We start from the raw sequence: 23,458 nt of genomic DNA on the forward strand, positions 1-23,458 counted from the left end.
ACTATAAATTAGGACCCGAGATTTGGATAGAGCTCTAAATCATCTTTTCGGTGATATTTCATTTGCCAAAACCAGAGTCCGAATGGACAAGATATGCCCCTGGGAGTACAAACAACAAATTCTGAATTCAACTAGCAAAAACCCCTACTAAATGAAAATATAAAAAAAAAACTTTGACAAATTAATCTGTCTCAGAAAGAGCTTTCCAATGATATATGGTTTGTTGAAAAACACTTCTTTTTGCTCAAGTTAGAGCAAAAAGACCATCCCCTTGTTAAATAGGCCTTGAGAAAAAAAATGCCCCCACTTGTGGTGGGTCGGTGGCTCCCTGGTGGAGGAGTCACGCAACTCGAGCGGGAATGGAGCATGGCAGGCTAGGTGGTGGTGGAGCCTACGGGACCGGGTGGTGGTGGGAAGTAAGTCGCTAGTGGTTGTCATTGACCCCTGACAGCTGGTAATTGTCACAGCCATGAGCTTCTATGGCTATTGCAGTTCTAGGAGACCATTGGCGGTTAGCAGACTGACGGAAGGTTAAAAAAACCATTGACAGTAAAATATCTGCTAAATAATTTTTTAATTTTTTTTGATGAAATTTGATAATTTCGTACCTATATGGCCTAATAGGTAAAAAAATTTGCCCCTGATACTCCTATAACTAAAATAGGTTGAATTAGATATCAAAATTCATGGAATCAGCTTTCTGAATCCAACTATGAGGTCCTTTTGCACCCAAAACGCTTCTAATTTTTACGTACCCTCTAAAACAAAGAAAAAACCTTGAACTTCGAACCCTTTGAAAATGGACTTTGTATATTGGATTTTAGTGAAACGAAAGGCGATCCTAACTTTCTTGAGCCTTCTAGAACTAATTGTGTGATCCAAAGTAACCCAAGATGAACAATTTGTTGTGCATGCAAACAATCTCCAAACAAGCTAACAAGAATCTTCAAATCTAGAGCTCGAATACCATATTAGAATTCGTGAAATGCGAATCTTGCAAGCCCAGTTATCTTCTACAACCTGACACAATTAAGGAGAAAATTAAAAAAAAAATAATTGAAGATGGAGTTTTCAAGATAGACTAAGAGTATGAAATATAATGCATGAATCAGTCGTGTATGCACAAAAGGAATAATAGACTAATTAACGCATAAAACTCTTTAAAATCTAAACATAGTTTGCTTTTTTCTAGTTTTCATTATGCCTGGAGAGAAATATTAATTAATTATTTTTAATTAATTAATTAACTAAATAATAAATTATTTAATGAATTAATACAATGAAGTGAATAATTAATATATAAATTATTTATTCCAACAATCTTAACATAGAATACAAACATTTTTCAAACTAGACAAGAAAATAAGAAATTGTGATGGCATATACAACTTGTTTTGATACAATTTTAACATCGATGAACTCCCACACCTCTATTTCACTTATGTGTTCCTTGGTTTATCTCCCTTGCTCCACTCACTTGCTTCTCATGCCTCTATTTATCACCTAATTTGATTGCTCCAATGTGAGTGAATGACAACCAGGGCTTGTGAGGGTTTTTATTACCCATAAGGCATCCTATTAGTGAAAAAAATAGATGACTTTTGGTAGCCCAGGAACAAGGATGCCATTCCTATTAATGGAACTTAATACCTCTAAGAACAAGTATTGCAGAGCTTGGATCAGAGGAAGGCAGAATAGGACTAGAACATGCACTGTTGACTTCAGAAGGAAGAAACAAAAATAAGGTTAAAAAACTATAAATAAGGACCCGAGATCTGGATAGAGCTCTAAATCATCTTTTTGGCGATATTTCATTTGTAAAAACCGGAGTCCGAATGAACAAGATATGCCCCTGGGAGTGTAAACAACAAATTCTGACTTCAACTAACAAAAAACCCTACTAAATGAAAATATAAAAAAAAAACCTCAACAAATTAATCTGTCTCAGAAAGAGCTTTCTAATGATATATTGTTTGTTGAAAAACACTTCTATTTTCTCAAGTTAGAGCAAAAAAACCATCCCCTTTTTAAATAGGCCTTGAGAAAAAAAATTACCCCCCCTTGTGGTGGGCCGGTGGCTCCCTGGTGGAGGAGTCACGCAACTCGGGTGGGAACGGAGCATGGCAGGCTGGGCGCTGGTGGAGCCTACGGGACCGGGTGGTGGTGGGAAGTAAGCCGCTAGGGGTTGTCATTGACCCCTGACAGCTGGTAGTTGCCGCAGCCATGAGCGGCTATGGCCGTTGCAGTTCTAGGAGACCTCTAGCTATTAGCAAATTGACGAAAGTTTAAAAAAACCATCAGCAGTAAAAATATCCACTAAACAATTTTTATTTTTTTTTATGAAATTTGATAATTTCGTACCTATATGGCCTAATAGCTAGAAAGAAATTGCCCCTGATACTCCTATAACTAAAATAGGTTGAATTAGATATCAAAATTCATGGAATCGGCTTTCTGAATCCAACCGTGAGGTCCTTTTGGGCCCAAAAAGCTTTGAATTTTTAGGTACCCTCTAAAACAAAGAAAAAACCTTGAACTTTGAACCCTTTGAAAATGGACTTTGTATATTGAATTTTAGTGAAACAAAAGGCGATCCTGACTTTCTTGAGCCTTCTAGAACTAATTGTGTGATCCAAAGTAACCCAAGATGAACAATTTGTTGTGCATGCAAATAATCTCCAAACAAGCGAACAAGAATCTTCAGATCTAGAGCTCTAATACCATATTAGAATTCATGAAATGCGAATCCTGCAAGCCCAGTTATAGTCTACAAGATAGACTGAGAGTTTGAAACACAATGCATGAATCAGTCGTGTATGCACAAAAGGAATAATAGACTAATTAATGCATAAAACTCTTAAAAATCTAAACATAGTTTGCTTTTTCCTAGTTTGCATTATGCCAGGAGAGAAATATTAGTTAATTATTTTTAATTAATTAATTAACTAAATAATAAATTATTTAATGAATTAATACAATGAAGTGAATAATTAATATATAAATTATTAATTCCAACAATCTTAACATAGAATACAAACATTTTTCAAACTAGACAAGAAAATAAGAAATTGTGATGGCATATACAACTTGGTTTGATACAATTTTAACATCGATGAACTCCCACACCTCTGTTTCACTTATGTATTCCTTGGTTTATCTCCCTTGCTCCACTCACTTGCTTCTCATGCCTCTATTTATCACCTAATTTGATTGCTACAATATGAGGGAATGACAACAAGGGCTTGTGAGTGTTTTTATTGGCCATAAGGCATCCTATTAGTGAAAAAAATAGATGACTTTTGGTAGCCCAGGGACAAGGATGCCATGCCTCTTAATGGCATACCATTTCGCTTTATCCAACACCCCTTTTTTTATTCTCTTCTATTATTTTCTTTAACTTTTCTTCTTATATTTTATTTCTTTTAATTTTCTTTTATATTATTTATAATTCATATTTTGTTTAGGTTTATTACCATTATCTTACTTGCTATAATATTTTTAATTCATTTTTTCTCTTTATTTTATTGTATATCAAATACCCTCGACTCTAAGAGATCATGATAAGGGGAAGACATGGGATCTAAATCAACTCTTAATGAAAATGATTAATGAGAATTTTTTTGGTTGTGTACACTAGGTGTGTCGACCTTCTATTAACATCTGAGTTTAAGGTTTGTTCCCAATATAGGAACTCATGAATTCTCTCACACATTTGTCATTATCCTACCAGCCTAATAAATATATAAATATAACAATTTGAATGATAAAACGGATACCATGAAATTAGTAAATTTCTATTTTCTAAATATTGTTTTGAATTTTTATTTCAAGTTTAAAATCCATTATATTAATAATTAAGCCCATTTGAGCATCCAAAATAGTATTTGTGGACATAGTCTTATGTCTAGGATTTCACCTTCCTTCAAATTATAAAATTACATTGTAATGAAAAAATATTAACACAAAATAAAATCTTTATATCTACCAAAGTGTAACAATCTTGTAGATATTAATTTACACTTAAAATTCTAATACTTTATATTAAAGAAATTCTATTTTTTCCCCTATTTTTAGAATCAACTAATTGTCCTCCTTGTTGTATATATATCCATTACACCTGTAAAACAACTAGCCAAATGAAATGATTATCACCTCATATTCAAGTTATCATATTTATAGTTGGGCCAATAATACTTCCTCTAGTAGTCTCTTCTCAAAATTAACAATCATATTGAGTTTTGTGCTCTTTTGCTGATTTAGAATTGTCATAGTTTTATTTTAATTTTAAGAATATTGTTTTTATAAAAATGTTATTTAATTCTTATTTGTGAATGTGAATTAGGTTTTATTTTGGATAATTTATGTTTTGTTATATATTATAAGTATTTAAAAAAAATTAAGATTAGTATATTATAATTGATGTTAATATGTGAGGATCAAATTTTATAGTAAATAATGATTGTATAAAATTAGTTTTGGTAAAAAAATTGTATATTGAAATTAACAATTTACCTGTGATGCATTGGAACTAATTTCTACACATGGAACCAAGTTTTATAGAAAATAATTGATATGTTGATTATAGAGTACCAAATAAAACTTAATCATGAGAATTTATACTTGAAAAGCTATATAAATACTAGCAATACATTCTATTTTCCATCAGAACTCACAAGCTCCTATAACATAGTAAAAAGGTATTCAGAAAGGAAAGGAAAGGATGTTAACCTAAACAAGAGAATGGCTTCAACCCATAACAGGTTAAAATTATGCTTCACACTCTCTATTAACTGATTAATGTCATTTCCTTATGTATTTTTCTATTTGAAAATTCTTTATTCTAGTAGAATAGAAAGGAGTTAAATCTATAAAATTAAGATATTAGTCAAATATTCTAATTCAACATTAATTTGTGACTTTTTTCTCTTGTAGTCAAGATGACTAGATAAAAAAAATAATGGAGGTATGTTATCTTCTCTTTTCTATAAAATTTGAAGTGCATTAAATCTTTTAATTTGCCTAATGTAGTATTAATAGCCATCCTTCAATAAATTTAAAAAATGTAAAATCTCTCTTACTATAAATGTCTATGTTTGTAAGCCACCTTAGATTTATATTTTAGGTCATTATTGGGAGACCGAATTAGCATAATTAAAAAAAAATTATATAAAAATGGATTTTGCAGTTGAAAATAGGTAACTGCAGAATTCCAACCAAACTCCTCATCCTCAAATAAGGAGGATACCAGATACACCCAGATCAGTTAGGGATTATTTCAGATTGGCGCAAAAGAAAGGTACACCCAGATCAGTTAGGGATTATTTCAGATTGGCACGGAAGAAAGGTATGTGTCTTTTACTTTTCATTGGATTTTTCTGTTGTTTTCCTTCTTCCCTTTTGACGGTAATGTTTGTTGACCTAATACAAGTGAAGAAAATCAGATGCATCAAGAAGAAGAACATGGTTCCAAGAATGTCTAGCACTAAAGATTTATTGAACATATAATTTGTTTACAAATTTTGCAAAGAAGAATCAGACATATTGAGCAACCTTCTTTATATAAAACTGGTTGGATCTAGTGAAAACTACTGTGTTGTTATATTTTAATTTAAGATTTGTTTTTGCATGTTGGACAAGGATTTGTTATAAATATGCCATATAATGATATATTTTGATATTGCTCAATCATCATATATAATTTCGATGTTATTGTTATCACTTGTTAGATCTATTTGTACACATTAATTATATATATAAAAATTTTCAATTTGTTTTATATTTATTTTGGAAAACATTTTTCTTTCTGCCTTGTATGATTCTTTAAAAATATTCAAAAAACTTATATTGTGTTGAACTCATTAATACAGATATATATTATCTTTATATAACATTCAAATATATGCAATACATATTTTAGGCCTTTACATAACATATTCAAAATTCTGCAAGTTGCATACATTGAAAAACAAATAATACTCCAATGGTCTCAACAAATTGCAACACCTTAAAGATTTTTTCTTTTAATTTATTTATTTTTAAAACATTTCACCATAACACTATTTTTTATAACAGTGAATTCAGCATATAAATCATTCTACTTGTCTACTCACATCACTGTAATAAAATAATCTACACAAAACATGTACTTCTACAAACCACAGCAAAATATTTCTTATGCTACATTCTCTACTGTGTCCAAATTTGATGCCATATATAGGAGTAGAGCTGTAATACACATCAAAATGTAATGATACGTAGATTATCACTGTATATTATGAGTGGAGCTGTAATTCACTTCAAAATATTATGATATGTAGATTATCAGTGTATATATGGAGTGCAGAATTTATTCATTATTAGTTCTCATAATGGAGATATTGTGGACGCTGAAAGATTAATATTTTGCTGCTCGGTCAATGAAATTGCAAACTTTGTTTCATAAATTTATTTCTGATCATATCCAATGTATAAGTTGCATAACTTTTACCAGTGCTTAAGAAAAAAAATGTTTTCCCCCATGTCTGATTGGCATTTCAGATGGCTGTCAGACGGGTTCAGAGGTGTTATGGAAGAGAACTACCAAGCTCGGAATGCCAGTGCATCATCCTGTCCACCCCTCAGATGGGTTCACAAGCACAGGAGGGTGCATGTAAAATTTGATTAATTTTTGTGCCACAGTCCACCACAGTCATCCACCTCTCACCTGCATGCATGAGTGAAACTGGTCAAGATTTCCCGGAGGGCATTTGATATTTGTTCCTGGGTTAATACCAAATTTACATGTTATTCCTTCCAATTCTTCTCCTCCTACTTCTTCAAACAATAAAACAGTCCAAACATCTGTTTTGTACATTATAGGGTAAGCTGAATACGTATGGCTGTCTTCTGCTTCATCTTCTTCTATAACTGATTCATAGCTAGAGTCTTTGTCCAATGCCAATAAAGGGCTCATTCGAAAAAAATTTGGGATTCTTCTGTAAGCTTTTTCTTTTCTTAACTACTTTTAGTGGCTTTTTCTAGTGTATTGCTTAAGTGTGTTTTGGAATCAACTATGCAATATTTAGTTTCAATAAATTGTATGTTGCTTAAGTGTGTTCTGGAATCAACTGTGCAGAGTTTAGTTTCAATGAATTGTATGTCGGTGTCTTCAGTCTTGAGATCAGTGAGCTAGAAATTTTGAAAGATATGTTTGTCATTTGCACGCTATTCTTTTTGGAAACAGTAATCAATAGAAAACCAAGAAAATCAAGATTATTTATTAAATATTGTATTCCTGTAAAATTTTCCAAACCTGCAAACAGAGTACAGATCTGCACAAGATCTAACTAGAAAATAAGAAAAGAAAAACTTGCAGAAGAGAAAACAAAGCTAAAGGAATGAAAATTAAATCTCTTGTATTATCATGTCTACTTTCCCATGCAGATTTCTGCCAACAAGCATTTGGTTTGGGAATAAGGCCATATAAATGAGGCAAAAGATGAATCTAGCGACAATGTTTTAGGATTCCATTATGCCAGGACTTGTAATTTCCTTCTTCCAAAAAGGTGACAGATGATGATTAGACTAGACTATCCCCTTTTGGAACTTTATTTCAGTTCATTTTTAATAAAAAATAGTAATAGATACCCCCAAAGCAATGAGAATTGCATTCTAAAACAACTCAGAATTTCAATACCTGCAAAAAAAAAAATGTTCTGCTCCTTTCTTCTAGCTCCCAGGCTCTGATACCATGTAAAATTTTCCAAACCTGCAAACAGAGTACAAATCTGCACAAAATCTAGCTAGAAAATAAGAAAAGAAAAAATTGCAGAAGAGAAAACAAAGCTGAAGGAATGAAAATTAAATCTCTTATATTATCATGTCTACTTTCGCATGCAGATTTCTGCCAACAAGCATTTGGTTTGGGAATAAGGCAATATAAATGAGGCAAAAGATGAATCTAGCGACAATGCTTTAGGATTCTATTATGCCAGGACTTGTAATTTCCTTCTTCCAAACAGATGACAGATGGATGATATCTAATTCCCATTTTAGACTAGACTATCCCCTTTTGGAACTTTATTTCAGTTCATTTTTAATAAAAAATACTAATAGATAACCCCAAAGCAATGAGAATTGCATTCTAAAACAACTCAGAATTTCAATACCTGCAAAAAAAATAAATGTTTTGCTGCTTTCTTCTAGCTCCCAGGCTCTGATACCATGTAAAATTTTCCAAACCTGCAAACAGAGTACAAATCTGCACAAGATCTAGCTAGAAAATAAGAAAAGCAAAACTTACAGAAGAGAAAAACAATTCACTCCTTGATTAGGCTTAGTTTTGAGCATGCAAACTTACTTCTCCATAAGTTATGGGAGAAAACAGGGCAGATAAACATGCAGCAATACTTCTCCGTAAATCATGGCAAACACAAGAAGTTAACTGCGATAACAAATCTTGCAGGTTGCATGAAGTTTTGGGATCTAAACTGGTAACGTCACTTCGGGGTTAGTTCAACTGCTATTTTAATCCAGGCTCCCATTACTTCAGCTGTCTATCCTCCCTAACCTGCTGATCCTAAAAACTTTTCTTATCACCATCTAACCCTTATTCCTTCCTCGATCTGCAGATAGAGATCCTTGACGATCTTGTTCGATATCTCCTCCTTTTTTGGGGGTTGACATGAATTTAAAGATTCTAATTAAACCTAATCAAGGAATCAATAACCTCGTTTTCATTGCCTTCAATATTTTTAACCTCAAAGCCATTTGCAATAAGAAAATCCTGCCACCTCCTATGCCTTGCTCCAGGCAACAGATTTCTAACAAATACTCTATCTTAATGTGACATGTACTTAGTTCAAATTTTGTTGAAGAGATAATGCCTCCACTTCTTTCAATGCATGTATTATGGCAACCAACTCAAATTCACCGGTAATTTAATTAACTACGTTTGAATTTTCAAGTTTCATAACAAATTGCATGCTCACCTCGTAACTGTTCCTGGAACCTTGCATCTGTGCTTACCATAAATACCTTCTGTCAACCTGGTAATTATAATACAACAACTAAAGGAGTTCCTTCATCTGTTGAAACCTTTCTTCAAATTTAATTGTTTGTTAATGTTAGCTAACACCTGGAGATTAACAAACCTTTCATCACATTTATTTGTTTGTTAATGTTGGCTCACAACTAGATATTAAATCATGATACCATTTGATTCATGTCTATCTTCTTTTCTACAATCTAGCAACTAGAGAACTGTAAGCTTCAATTTATAAGCTATGTTTCATTGTGATCCAATTTATTTTGAATTTGAACCATTATCTGTTCATTTCTGCCTCAAGGATAGACTTCACAATCCATTTGTAACATTGTTTTACCTCTTGCGCGTAATCTGTTACTAGGAGTTTTCATTATCAAAATGGTCTGATTTCATCTTCTGGATTACCCTTCAAACTTCCATATCAATCAAATTCCTTAGAAGGATAAAATGTCCTTCCGAATGCCTTGCCTTTATCAAGATTGTGATGGGGTTCATGTTCCTTGATTATCCATTCACCAATTTTATGAATACTTTGACTTAAATAACATTTGTCAGCACTTAGCACTCAAGAATGGCTTGAATCTTTTGTGAGCCTAAAGTGATCGAAGATTTAGATATTATATGGCCTAATTAGTTCACTTCTGATAGAATTTGTGCTTACAAGCTTTGCATATAATGGGTCATCACTACGCTCTTGTGATGCCAAACACAGGTGTTGTTCATGTCCTTCCTCTTGAGTATGAATACATCATCTAGGAATATAAGCACAATCTTGACTAAATATTTACGCAATACACTGCTCATAAAGCTCATCGAGCACATAAATTTGTGTGAGGAATCAATTATTTCAAACTGGGGCATCGCAACCTTAGGTATCCATGCATCATTCAATATGTTGTCTTATAAACATCTTCTTCTTTCATATGAATTGAATAATATTTAGGTCATATGTTACTCTTCCAAAATTCTTTTGGTCGTAAACTGGGGCACCACAAACTCATGAAGTCCATGAATCATTCAAAATATTGTCTTGTAAACATTTTATTCTTTTATATGAATGATAATAGTCAGCCTTCAGGCCGTAACTCAATCTTTGGGAATAGTTTTTGGCCTTTGCAATTGACTAGAGAGGTCATTGTTACTTGGAAATGGTATGATCAACGACCTCCAGCTGCCATCTTTCTATTCACAAATAACCATCTTTCTATTCACAAATAAGTTAATAGCACCAGTGCACCACAAGATTAAATAGTTGAGAATATATAGGTTTCCTCCAATAGCTTTTACAATTGGACATTTGGCTCCTTTAATTAAGGAGTGGTTATTTGGTGTGGTCCGTTACAGACAAGTTATCATTCAGGAACTAAATCGATTGAAACATTTCAAATTCTTTTTTTGCTATTCAAGGTAAAAATTCCTTTGAAACCAATATGCTTTCATATATGGTCTTTTCTAATACTGAAGTGTCCATAATATGTGTCATATACACGTTGCATCTTTTCTACGCCCATGTCTTAGTTTGCAATATTAATACTTGCCTAAGAGATTTGGTATCCTGAATCCTTGTACTCTCATCCAATTTGCTTTTATCATCGCAGCAATCAAATATATTTTTCATCATTGTTGATCTTAGCTCAAGGCTTCACTAACTAATCCAAGCCTACAATTGCATTGCATTCTCACGATGGTTGAAAATGGAAGTCCAATGTGTTGGCATATGATGGTGAAGTCTCACTTACATCATCCTCCATTCGTTAAACATTAAATAAACTGCTGTTCTGATCTGTTATACATGAAGTTAAGACAGTTTCATTTCCTAAGTTAATGGGAGGTGATGTCCTCCACGTATATAATAGTCCCAGTTCTCTTCCAATTCTCAGGCTTTTCTATTACCGTGAAATCCTCTATAAAAGAGAGAAGTTGTAATTCATCTAATGTATCAATCAATAAAATCTATTTTATTTCTGTTTTATTCTTTCTATTTTTCTTTTTGCAAGGGTTATCAGAGCTGGTTTGAGCCTAACTCTCTCACAGGAGGGCAGAATCATGAGAGAAGGAGCTGGGTGTTAACTGCCGTAGCGGTCAGAAGGAGCCAGAACCATGAGAGAAAGAGCTTCTTTAGCAGTCAGAAAGATTTAAAGATTGTTTTAACCAGTCAAAATTGATAATGGTGAAGCTGTAGCTTAAGTAGGGAGAGTCTGCATTGCCAATAATTGCATGAGGTTAGAAGAGATCAAAGAGTAAATTAAAGATTGAAAAATAGTCTGAAGAGCTTAGATATTAAGAGAAATTTGATGCTGAAGTAGAAGACCCAAATCAGATTTTGAGTAATGTGAGGAAACTGTTCTAGCAGCAGCTACTAGAAAGAGCAACTAAAAAGAAGAGGAAATCTCGGAGAAGCAAGGAGCAATGTTTAGGTGATGAAAGTTCTTTTTTTCAGAAAGTGTATTGTAAATTTGTTTCTCTATCATGATAGTTTTGTGGTTATCTGAAACCATTTGTTTATTAATTTTTGTGGTCATTTAAAACCATTAGTATGTGAGATTTGTGCAAAGTTTGTGGTCATCTGAAACCAATTAGTGTGATGGTTCGTACTAAGTCAGAGACACTCCAGATTTGTATTGGTTAGGGATAAGACGGAAAATCCCAAGGTGATTCAAAGAAGAGAGTCACCCAATGTAGCCAAAGCTACAGTTGGAAGCATAAGTCATATTGTCAAAAGTTCAAGACATCGTTACCAAATGATTGAAAAAATGAAATAGAGAAATGAGTGGCCCAACAAATTGTAAGAAAATTAGGTGGCTTAAATACCGGCCGAAATATTGGGCACACCCAAGAGTTGGTGATGAATTCCGAGGGATTATTTTTCATTCCCCACTATATTTCTATTTAGTTAAACAAAAACAACTTGTTATTCGTATCTTGGTTGATCTTGATAGGGCCATTTAAGGTCAATGTTTTGTAACATTTTTTAAATAAAAATTTTACTTCCTTGATGTTAAAAAACCAAAGATTTAATAAATTAATTTTTATAAGACAATTTGATATAAATTTAACGTCAGAATTTTTATGAATCTAAATTAAGATTTGCACAATAATTTGATTCTCTTTTCATAACATCAAGATTTATGTTAGTAGTTGTTTCAAACAATACATACACCCTCATAAAAAAAATCATACTCATTAAAGAATGACCAAGCACATTTTATGAGTATTTATCCATAAAATATTAGACATTTGTTCTTAAATAAGTATCCATTGTAAATACATATTGGTTAAAGAACATGCACATTTTTTTAATTTTTTGGTCAATAAAGGCAGAGCCAAGTAGTTTTACATTCATTAACATATTCAAATACAAAAAAAGGTGTACAAGCAATATCAGCTAGTCATTAAACGTCCAAAAAGAAACTAAATTCTAATCAACAAAGATTAAACCTAGCTTGAAATGCCTCTATTCATGGCTTTCCAAAGTGTTTTCAGCTCAACCACCACTTCTGCAGAGCGAAGGGCAGCCTCTACCTTTGCCATGAGCTAGACCTCGTCCATGGCTACCCGCTCCAATTCTACCCCTGCAAGTGCACCCTCGGCCATGAACTCCCACATTTTCCATTTGAGATTCGGCCAGCCCATCACCATTTCCATTACCACCTTCAACTACATATTGATTTTTTGCCAACCCAACTCCACTATTCTCCTCATTGGCCTTAAGGAAGCCATTCAAAATGGCAAAATCTTTAAAAATCTCCTCTTTATCCTGGTCGAGGGACATATTGGTCAGAACCCACCATTTGAGATAATCTGTCGCCATATTAGAAAATTCCCTGTGACTCTTGAGTGCAAGTCCTTTTAGGTCTAGAAGAAGAGGGTAGAAAGTTTATGTGTCTTTGAGTTCACTCAAAGCATCAACATCTCCTAGTCTAGGCTAGCCCACACCCTTCAATGAATATTTTAAAGTTATTTCTAACCCGCCAAGCAATTCTACCTCAAACAATTCCATAGCTAGAGCTCTAACCTCATCTTTAGAAATGTTGCAATCCAGTAAAGAGATGACAAATCTGGATGAGATCTGCATATTATCTCGCTAATACTCCTTTCTATCGAGATGGATTTGTCTGAGCATCATTTTAGTTGCCAAAATCACCATAGGGTTGACTGTGCGAAGAATTCTCTTAAGCCTCAACTCCAAATTCTCCTTAAAGGTGCATTGTCGATTAGGACAAGTCAAAGAAGTTGGAGTGTTGACCCCAAAATAGGCTACTAGGTCCAAAAAGTTTCTTGTGATGATTTTGGAAAGGGTCCTCAAAGGATTTTGCCATCATCAAGAAAATAACCAGAGCTCTATTTTTCTAGACGAGATGGAAAAGGATTGATTCTACGGAAATAACTTATCCAAGAAGCTAGGAATAATGCTTATGATAGATGGTATGACATGTTCTGCATCATTAATGAAGACACGCAACATCTCCTTGCATACATGCCATCTCGAAACAAAAAGAACTTCAACAGAATGAAAAGTCGGACAAGATAATTTAAAGCATTAACTACTCCATCCAAATCATGTATATAACAAGGCAAGTCGGCTATAAAGTCACCATCAATAAAGCATATGTGATCTTTCTCAAGGATCAAAACAATTTTCTTATATTTTATGAGATCCTAATTTTAAACACCTTTGTAGCAATCATGGTGCATTCAATGAGTGCCACCCTACCTCACTCAGAGAAAAATTTAGCCTTCTGCCAATTTTATAGGCCCTTGAACCTAAATAACAACTTTAGCTCCAGTTGCCAAAAATAGTTAGCCTATCTTAGAAAGAATGAGAAGAGAGGGCCCACAAGTATAACTCGGGTAGAATAAGCACAAAGAGGAATCCACATCAGTGAAAGGTTTTACTTGCTACTATGGAGTTTATCATGCTTGATGGTAGATATACTAGGGTTTATAGCTACCACTTTGTTCTGCTAAATCATTTTAGGCACAAGGATAATATTTCTCTTCCCTACTATCTTTTTTCCTCCCTTAATGTGGGAATTAAGGATGCCATTTCCAATCCCCATATTAACCCAGCAATGCATGAAGGCTTGATGGTGATTCTGTATAATCACATCAAGAACACGACCGTCTAGATCAATATTGCAGAGATTTCAAACTCAGATGAATATTTTGACGAGTCAAAAGAGGAAGAAGGTGACAGCTAAGATATACAAGAAGAGACTCAAGATGAACTCCAAATGGCTAGATCAAGCAGACAAAAGAAAAAAAAATTAGAATAGGGGAGACAAAACAGAGGGTTTGCTAAAAATAAACAAAGAGGGGACTATGATAGTTGGAATGAGGAGGAGGAAGGGACTGACAATGACATGAACATCGGAAGTGAGGAGGCTCAAACCCAGGTGAGCCTGAAACAGAAAAAGAAGAATTCAAAAGACAGGGAGGTGGAAGAAAGGTCACCTCTCAGGTCTGATTTGAAGCAGAAGAGTGTCATGGAGGAGGAAACAACAACAAAAGATGATCAAAACACTGAGGACAAAGAGGTTAGTCTAGAGTTCAATCTTAATACCATAGACAAAGAACTTCAAACAAGCACTCAACTAGATTCAAAAGGAAATTGAGGGCATAAAGTTCAAGAAAGCCCATGAAGCTTGGAAAATCGGCACCTTACAGGCCCTAGGTTATGGAAAATTCAACTCCCTCCCAGAATGTCTTAGTGAGCTAACCAAGGTGATTAGCAATGCGAAGGAGATTACAAATGCTAACCGCAACAGTTTTACTTGCTTGGAAAATAGAGCAGATGCTATTGATCATAGATTGGATGGTATTGAGAACACACTTAAAAAAATTGGGCAGCAGAGCCACAGGATCCTGAAGGCTACCTCAGGGAGCATGCAAACCCTCATCCGCAAGTTGGAGAGCTACCAAGGGGAAAATGTTGTGGAGGGTATTATTGAGATCAAAGACAACACCCCTAACGTTAAGGAAACTGGGCTAGGAAGAAGAACCAGAGCTAGTACTAAAAGGATACAGAACCAGAGCAAAGAAATAGAGGACATCAAATGGGTTGCAAAAACTATGGACTAGTTGGAGCTGGAAGTGGTGGAGATGCTTCAAAATTTAGCCTAAGCTCGAGCTTCTGTCGATCATTTTTGGTTTTTAGTCTATTTTGATCTTTTACTTGCTTGCATTTTGTATGCCAACTGTCTTTTCTTCAGCTACTTTTTTTTGTTTAGCTATGCGTTAATGCTTATCTTTTGATCTTCCTTCTGTACTGGGTTTCAGGGACCCATCAAACCCTATTTTCCCTCAATCAAAAACAAGCAAATAGTAGTGACCTCAAGTAGCTTATTATTTCCCAATATCACCACTATTATTTGATTTGGTAGTGGTACCTGTTAGGATAACTAGTGGACAACTAAGAGGGGGGGTGAATCAGTTATCAACAAATTATATTAATCAAACCACTTTATAACCTTTAACCAGAGCACATACACATTTAATATCGAGATAGAAGAACCAGATACCGGTAAGCAATAAAACTTAAGAATGAAATAAAGAATCAACATAATATAAGCATACCACATAACACCATGATTTGTACATGGAAAACCCAGTAAAGGGAAAAACCACTGTTGAAAGCCTACCCACAGTCAGATGATACTTTTGCAAAAAGTATGTGATACAATAAGGGGCCTGCACATGCAGGAAGGCACACTGCCTAGCGCATGCTGCTCATTATAAAATAGACTCACTGACTATAGAGAAGCTATAACCACCTCAAGATAATTGGACAACAATCCAGAAGAATGAACTGCCAGTGATAGCATCTACCATGCCTGATTACAGTCCCGATTAAGCTCAATAACAGAGGCCTTTGACCTCTTACATAAACCCAATTCGATCACCTATGTTTGACCAAGTCTCCTTTGCATATGATATTTAATTCCATGACAACAACCATTAAAACCATGATCTACAATGAGATCTTACATCAATTTATACAAACCCTAAGGCCTAAACCAATTAGGTCGGCCATCTAAAAGATATTACAATAAGATCATTACATACATCCATATTAGAATGATATGCCATGTCAGATTTAGACCAAAACAACATTAGCCAATCCATAAAACATCTCGGTAACATGTAGAGAACATGTCAACATGATACCAGTCCATAAACTAGATAGGTACCGGACCTAATTGGCGTCCACCACACCAAAATGATTTCTCTAGTCAGTCGAGGCATGATCAACGATCAACTTCAACATTTTGAATTCCATCTACAAGCCGCACCAACACCACTTATGCATCCTATCAAAGATTCTCAGTAAAAGCTCTACCGACAAAACCTTAAACCCTTACCGGTAACACTAGTTCTTCTATGGGTAACCAAAACCCGTCTGCCAGTAACCAACCATAACAGCTAGTGTTGACATCAATGACAAAACATCAATTCAACACATAATAAATTCCTTCATATTGCCAACAATCTCCCCCTTTGGCATTGATGGCAATACTAGATGTGAAAAAGAAAACATCTAAGTGTCAAGAAATGCTAAACATTTTTCATAGAAGATATAAAAATGAAAAATTGAGAAATCCTAGCAACTCCCCTTGAGGAGTGCAGTCCAATTTGAAACTGATCGGAATCCCATTAACATTATTTTTTACATATAACTCTCCCCCTTTGACATCAATGCCAAAGATATGACATAGATATCAAATTTTTGTGAATCTCAAAGCTAACTACTCCCCTTGAGTAGTAGCACCACTACATCAATCCGATGCAAAGGATAAAGCTGATGATGCATACCAGATTGATGCCAACCTACATCACTTAAGTCTCTTCTGGAGGGGTAGATACCCCTAGCCTGTCTCTCAAATACTCAAATCATTCCTTAGACAATGGTTTAGTGAATATATCTACAATCTTCTCTTTAGTGTTCACATAAACCAATTTGACTTCCTTTTCTTCCACCTTGTCCTTCAGAAAGTTATATTTTATTGAAATGTGCTTAGTCTTAAAGTCAAATACTAGATTCTTAGACATGTCAATACCTGTAGAGTTATCACAATAGATAACTACTGGCTCACTATAATTTACCTTGATATCCTTCAACATTTTCTTCATCCACAAGACTTGAGTGCAATTAGTTGCTACTGCAACATATTCATCTTAGTAGTAGATAAAGAAATACATGATTATTTTTTGCTAATCCATGAAAGCAATTTCTTTTCAAGAAAGAAAGCTCCAACAGAAGTGATATTCTTGTCATCTGTATCTCCTGCTCAATCTGAATTTGTATATGCACATAAGGTGAAGTTATCATCTCTAGAATACCATATGCCGTATTTTGTTGTTCCTTGCAAATAATAGAATATCCTCTTTACTGCACATTCATGATTTTCTTTAGGATTACTTTCATATCTTGAAACAATACTTATTGCATTCATAACATCTGGTCTAGTCTGAGTTAGATACAACAAACCACCAATCATAGACTTATACCTTGTCGAATTTACTGGTGCAGATGTGTCTTTGATAGATAATTTATCACTTGTCACCATAGAAGTACTTACCGGTTTGGAATTATCCATACCAAACTTCTTCAACAATTTCCTTAGATAGTTAGTTGTACAAATAAAAATGCCTTTATCAGTTTGAGTAATATGCAAACCTAATAAGAATCTCATCTCACCAATCATGGACATTTCAAATTCATCATTCATATTATTAGAGAATTCCATGCACAATTTATCTTCACCTCCAAAAATGATATCATCAATAAATACTTCAATAATCAAAATATCATCATCAGTGATCTTGTAATATAAATTACTATTAGCCCTGCCTTTAGTAAAACCAAGCTTCAAAAGATATTTATCCAACCTTGTATACCAAGCTCTAGGAGCTTTCTTCAATGCATATAATGCTTTCCTTAACCCGAAAACCATATCTTTGTCATCTAGCAGTTAAAATCCATTAGCTTTCTCAATGTATAGTTCTTCCTCAAGTTCACCATTCAAAAATGGACATTTAACATCCATTTGATAGACCTTATAGTTCTTGTATGCTGCATAGGCAATAAATAGTCTAACAACTTCAATTCTAGCTACTGGTGCAAATGTCTCACCATAATCAATTCCTTCCATTTGATAATATCCTTTACAAACCAGTCTAACCTTGTTCCTTACAACTTGGCCATCCTCATTTAGTTTAGTTCTAACAACCCATTTAGTTCCAATAGAATTCTTATTTTTAGGCTAGGGAACTAAGTTCCAAGTGTTATTCTTCTCTATATGCTCTAATTCATCTTCCATAGCCTTTAACCAATGTTTATCTTTACAAGATTCAATAACAAATGTCTGTAAAATTTGAGAAATAAGACATATCTCTTCATTTGCTAGTCTTCTTCTTGTCATAACTCCCTTGTTCCTATCTCCGATGATTTGATCTTCAGAATGATTTCATCTTACATACTTTCGTGTATTCTGAACTTCAGGTTCACTACTCTGATCATCTGTCATAGTTGAATTTTTTGATTATACTGGTGTAATTGTCTTAGTGTCTTGTACCAATTGAGGCATTGCTTGTTCAGTTATGATCATTTCCACTACTGGTTCTCTATCATATGATATAGATTGATCTTTCTATTTCTCATTCACTTTCACATTTATCCTCTCCAAAATTTTCTGCAATATTTTGTTATACATCTATATGCTTTTTTCTGAATTTAATATCCAAGAAATATCCCTTCATCACATCTAGGATAAAACTTCCCAATTGAATCAGCCCTTTTGATATAACATTTACTTCCAAAAATTCTAAAATATTTAATAGTAGGTGTATGTCCAAATCATAATTCATAAGGGGTCTTACCAGTTTCACCTTTGATATGAACTTTGTTGAATGTGTAGACTCATGTACTCACTGCTTCTCTCTAGTAGATGTGAGGCAATCTGGCTTCCATCGTCTTTGTTCTTGCTACATCCAAAATGGTTCTATTCTTCCTGTCCACTACTCCATTATGCTGAGGAGTCTGGGGTGCACATAATTGTCTCCTAATTCCATTTGTCTCACAATAACTATTAAATTCATGAGAAGTGAACTCATCACCTTGATCTGATCTCAGACATTTGATTTTCAATCTAGTTTTTGTTTCCACCTTTGCTTTGAAGATCTTGAATTTCTCAAAAGCTTAAGATTTCTCCCTTAGAAAAGTCACCCACATCATTCGAGAATAATCACCAATTATCAGCATGGAGTATCTATCACCTTGAAAGCTTCTTGTCCTTATTGGACCACATAAGTCAGTATGAATCAAATCAAGCACATCATTATATTTATAATGTATGCTCTTAAAAGAAGTTCTAACTTGCTTTCCCAATTGACATTCCTTATATACCAGATTATGAGGCTTTATAATCTTAGGTATATCTCTAACTGCCTTTGTTGAACTGATCTTAATAATATAATCAAAATTAACACAACACAACCTCTTATGCCATAACCAACTCTCATCAATATGAGCAATCAAACATGTATTATTACCAGTGTTCAAGTGAAAGATATTACCTCTAGTCTGAGTACTGATTGCAATCTCCAAACCATTTTGTTAATGATTTTGCATTTTATATCTTTGAACTAAAGTTGGAATCCCTTATCCACCAATTGACCAACACTTACAAGATTATGCTTTAAACCTTCTACATAATAGATATTATCAGTATTATGCTTGCCATCCAAAGAAATAGTACCTTTACCTTTGATCATACATGCTTTGTCATCTCCAAATCTGACTTGACCGCCATTGTATTCTAGTAGGGACACAAGTTTCTTTCATCTCTAGTGATATGATGTGAGCATCCACTATCAATTACCCATTCATCCTTGTCTTATACTTTTTCTACGAGGGCCTTTTCTTCATTCTTGATAGCTGGTTCTGGTTCATCTTCCTTTAAAGAATAGAACACCCATTCCTTTCCATTGCTGAATCCACTAGCAGAGTCTCCTATCGGTTCATCCTCTGAATCATCACTTACTCCTTGCTCATCTGCTATGTAGCATTGTTTGTTTTTGTTGAGTCTATATCTTTTCTGATTAGGCTTAAATGATTTCTTAACTCTTTCTTCAAATCTTGCATTCCTTTCAGGACATCTAGATGCAAAATGACCAATCTTATTACATGCAAAATTATTTAAAGGTTTGTTTTATTCATACTTATTTCCCGTCGTTGCTTTGGGTACTCTTCTAGCAAATAAGGCTTCAAGTTGCTCAAATTCTTCATCCTCTTTTGTCATATCTTGCAATTCTTTTGCATATAGGGCTTTCCAATCACTTTTACCAATAGATAATGATGCATGAAAAATAGGTTCATATTTTGCAGCTCCAGAGGGTCCAAATTCTTCAAGCTCAAAATCATATAATTTCCCAATCAGAATGTCTCTATTAACTCAAGTGTTTTCTATTGTTCTTAATTCATTAATTGCAGTAGCCTTCATTTTGTAAGCCAATGGAAGGGCTCTCAAGACTTTTAAAACTATTTCATCTTCACTCAGAGATCCTCCACAACATTGAATTGCAATGACAATCTCATTTACTCTTTCCATAAATGTAGCAATTCTTTCATTATCTTCCATCTTCAAATTCTCATATCTTACCTGGTAACCATTAAGTTTAGCAATTTTGACAGTAGGGTCCTCCACAACATTGAATTGCAATGATCAATAAGTGCACACACGAGGGCTTCCCTAGCTCAACAATCGTTTTCAATATTCTTATCCAAGTCTACAGGAGGAGGATTTCCAGACACCGGATCATAAGGTGTATATCCTTTCTTAGTGATCTCCCAAATATCCTTGCCAAGACATCTAAGATGAGTCTCCATTTGGGTTTTCCATATCCCATAGTTTATTCCATCAAGCTTAGGGATTTTTCTTTGGAAAATAGTTGCCAGTGGATTTGAAGTATTAGTTGATGTAGGATCTACTTCAAGCAGTTAAGCTTCTTTCAAAAGAGGACCAAATCTCTGATACCAATTGTTAGGATAACCGGTGGACAACTGAGAGGGGGGGGTGGGTGAATCAGTTGTTTACGGATTATCTTAATCAAACCACTTTATAACATTTAACTAGAGCACATAAACATTGAATACTAGAATAGCAGAAACAGATACCGGTTAGTAATAAAACTTAAGAATGAACAAAGAATTAACACAATGCAACCATACCACATAACACAATGATTTGTATGTGGAAACCCCAGTAAAGGGAAAAACCATGGTGGGAAGCCTACCCACAGTGAGATGATACATCTGCAAAAAATATGTGATACAATAAGGGGCCTACACATGCAAGAAGGCACACTGCCTAGAATGAATTGCTAGTGATATCATCTACCATAACTGATTACAGTCTCGATTAAGCTCAATACCGGAGGCCTTTGACCTCTTACAAACCCAATTTGATCACCTATGATCAACCAAATCTTCTTCACATATGATATTTCATTCCATGATCATGACCATTACAACCACGATCTACAATGAGATCTTACATCAATGTATACAAACCCTAAGGCCTAAACAAATTAGGTCGGCCACCTAAAAGATATTACAATAAGATCATTACATACATCCATATTACAATGATATGCCATGTCGGCTTTAGACCAAAACAATATTAACCAACCCATAAAACATCTGGGTAACATTTAGAGAACACGTTAATATGATACCGGTACATAACCTAGATATGTACCAGACCTAATTTGGGTCCACCATGCAAAAGTGATGTCTCCAATCAGTTTAGGCACGATCAAGGATCACCTTCTACATCCTGAATTCCATCTAGAAGCCGCACCAACACCACTTATGCATCTTGTCAAAGATTCTAAGTAAAAGCTCTGTCGATAAAACCTTAAACCCTTATCGGTAACACTTATTCTTCTATTAGTAACCAAAACCTGTCTATCGGTAATCAAGCATAACGGCTAGTGTTGACATTAATGAAAAAACATCAATGCAACACATAATAAATTCCTTCATATTGCCAACAGTACCACCTCCATAAAATAGTGATATCAAATCCATTTACAATGTAATAGAAAAATGACACTTGCTTGAGTTAATTAATTTACTAATCTAAATTCCTATTATTGAAGCAACTAGTGTATATGTTTCTTGATCATTGTCTGAATAGATGCACTAGGTCTTACAAGATCATTTTGATGACCAACCTCAATGAGTATTACTATGATTTTGGCTTCACTAAGAGTCTAAGTTTCCATTCTAATTTATTACTATATGAAGTATGAAAAATGTTAAATTGACTAATTTTAGAGCATCATTACTAGCAATTTGAGTTGGTACCACTTATGCAAAATCACTATATGAAACTAATCGAAAATGCAATGGAAATGCATGATACTTGTATCAATCAATTAATTAATATACAATTAATTGGGCCTATCTAATTTCAGTTATGGCAACTTGTGCGAATTACAGATCCTTATCACTATCTTACTATGGTTTAATCAAGCTTAAAGCCTTAAACTATTCAAATTTAATACACTTGTTAGGTTTTGTACTAATTTACTAATTAATGCAAGAAAATATTTTCTTATAGATTAGATTTGTGTGGTCTTAATACATTTTGACTTTTTAAAATTTTTTTGGGTTTTCTTTGCCAATTCATTAAAAATTAGCTAGAATTTCCAACTTTCCTTTTTGCAAGTGTATTTGGAAAACACTTTAGTCAGAGATTACTTGTTATTGAGCCTCTCAAGGACATGCTATGAATTGATGAATTCAAGTTAAAGTTGTTGCAAAGGAAGGACATATCATTCTTTTAGATGTCTTAATGTTATTTGTGTGTACAATTTACACTCTTCACTCTAGCCCCTAGGTAGCATCCCAAGGATACTTTTGGAATTTTTTGTTATTTTGACAATTTTGGGAAATTTTGAATCCATTCTTAGTAATATCCCAGGGATACTTAGAATTTTGTAAACTTACTATTAACAAAACTTATGCATAAAGGAGGGAATGAATGCAATAATTAAAAACTATGTTTAAGCAATGGAGTTTGTTGTAATAATGATTTATTAACCAATTAATTAAAAAAATTGAATTGTGATTTTGAACAATAAATGCTTTTAAATAAAAATATAACATTTTTTAATAATCAGATCTAAAAATATACTTGAAAATTATACAAGTCACTAGTTAAAATTAGAATAATAAATTAGGGTTTTTACTAATTTAACCTCTAGATTTATGAAATTCAATTAAAAATAAGAATTATGAGTGCAAATTTGAAATCTAAAATGCATACAAAATTAGACCAGAGACAAAAAATCAAAATAAAACATGCAAGATGTTGGTTTCACCTAAATGTAATGTGGTGGAAATTAGGAATTAGGGTTTTACAATTA

This window comes from Cryptomeria japonica, chromosome 9 (assembly GCF_030272615.1).
Source record: "Cryptomeria japonica chromosome 9, Sugi_1.0, whole genome shotgun sequence".
Taxonomy (NCBI): domain Eukaryota; kingdom Viridiplantae; phylum Streptophyta; class Pinopsida; order Cupressales; family Cupressaceae; genus Cryptomeria; species Cryptomeria japonica.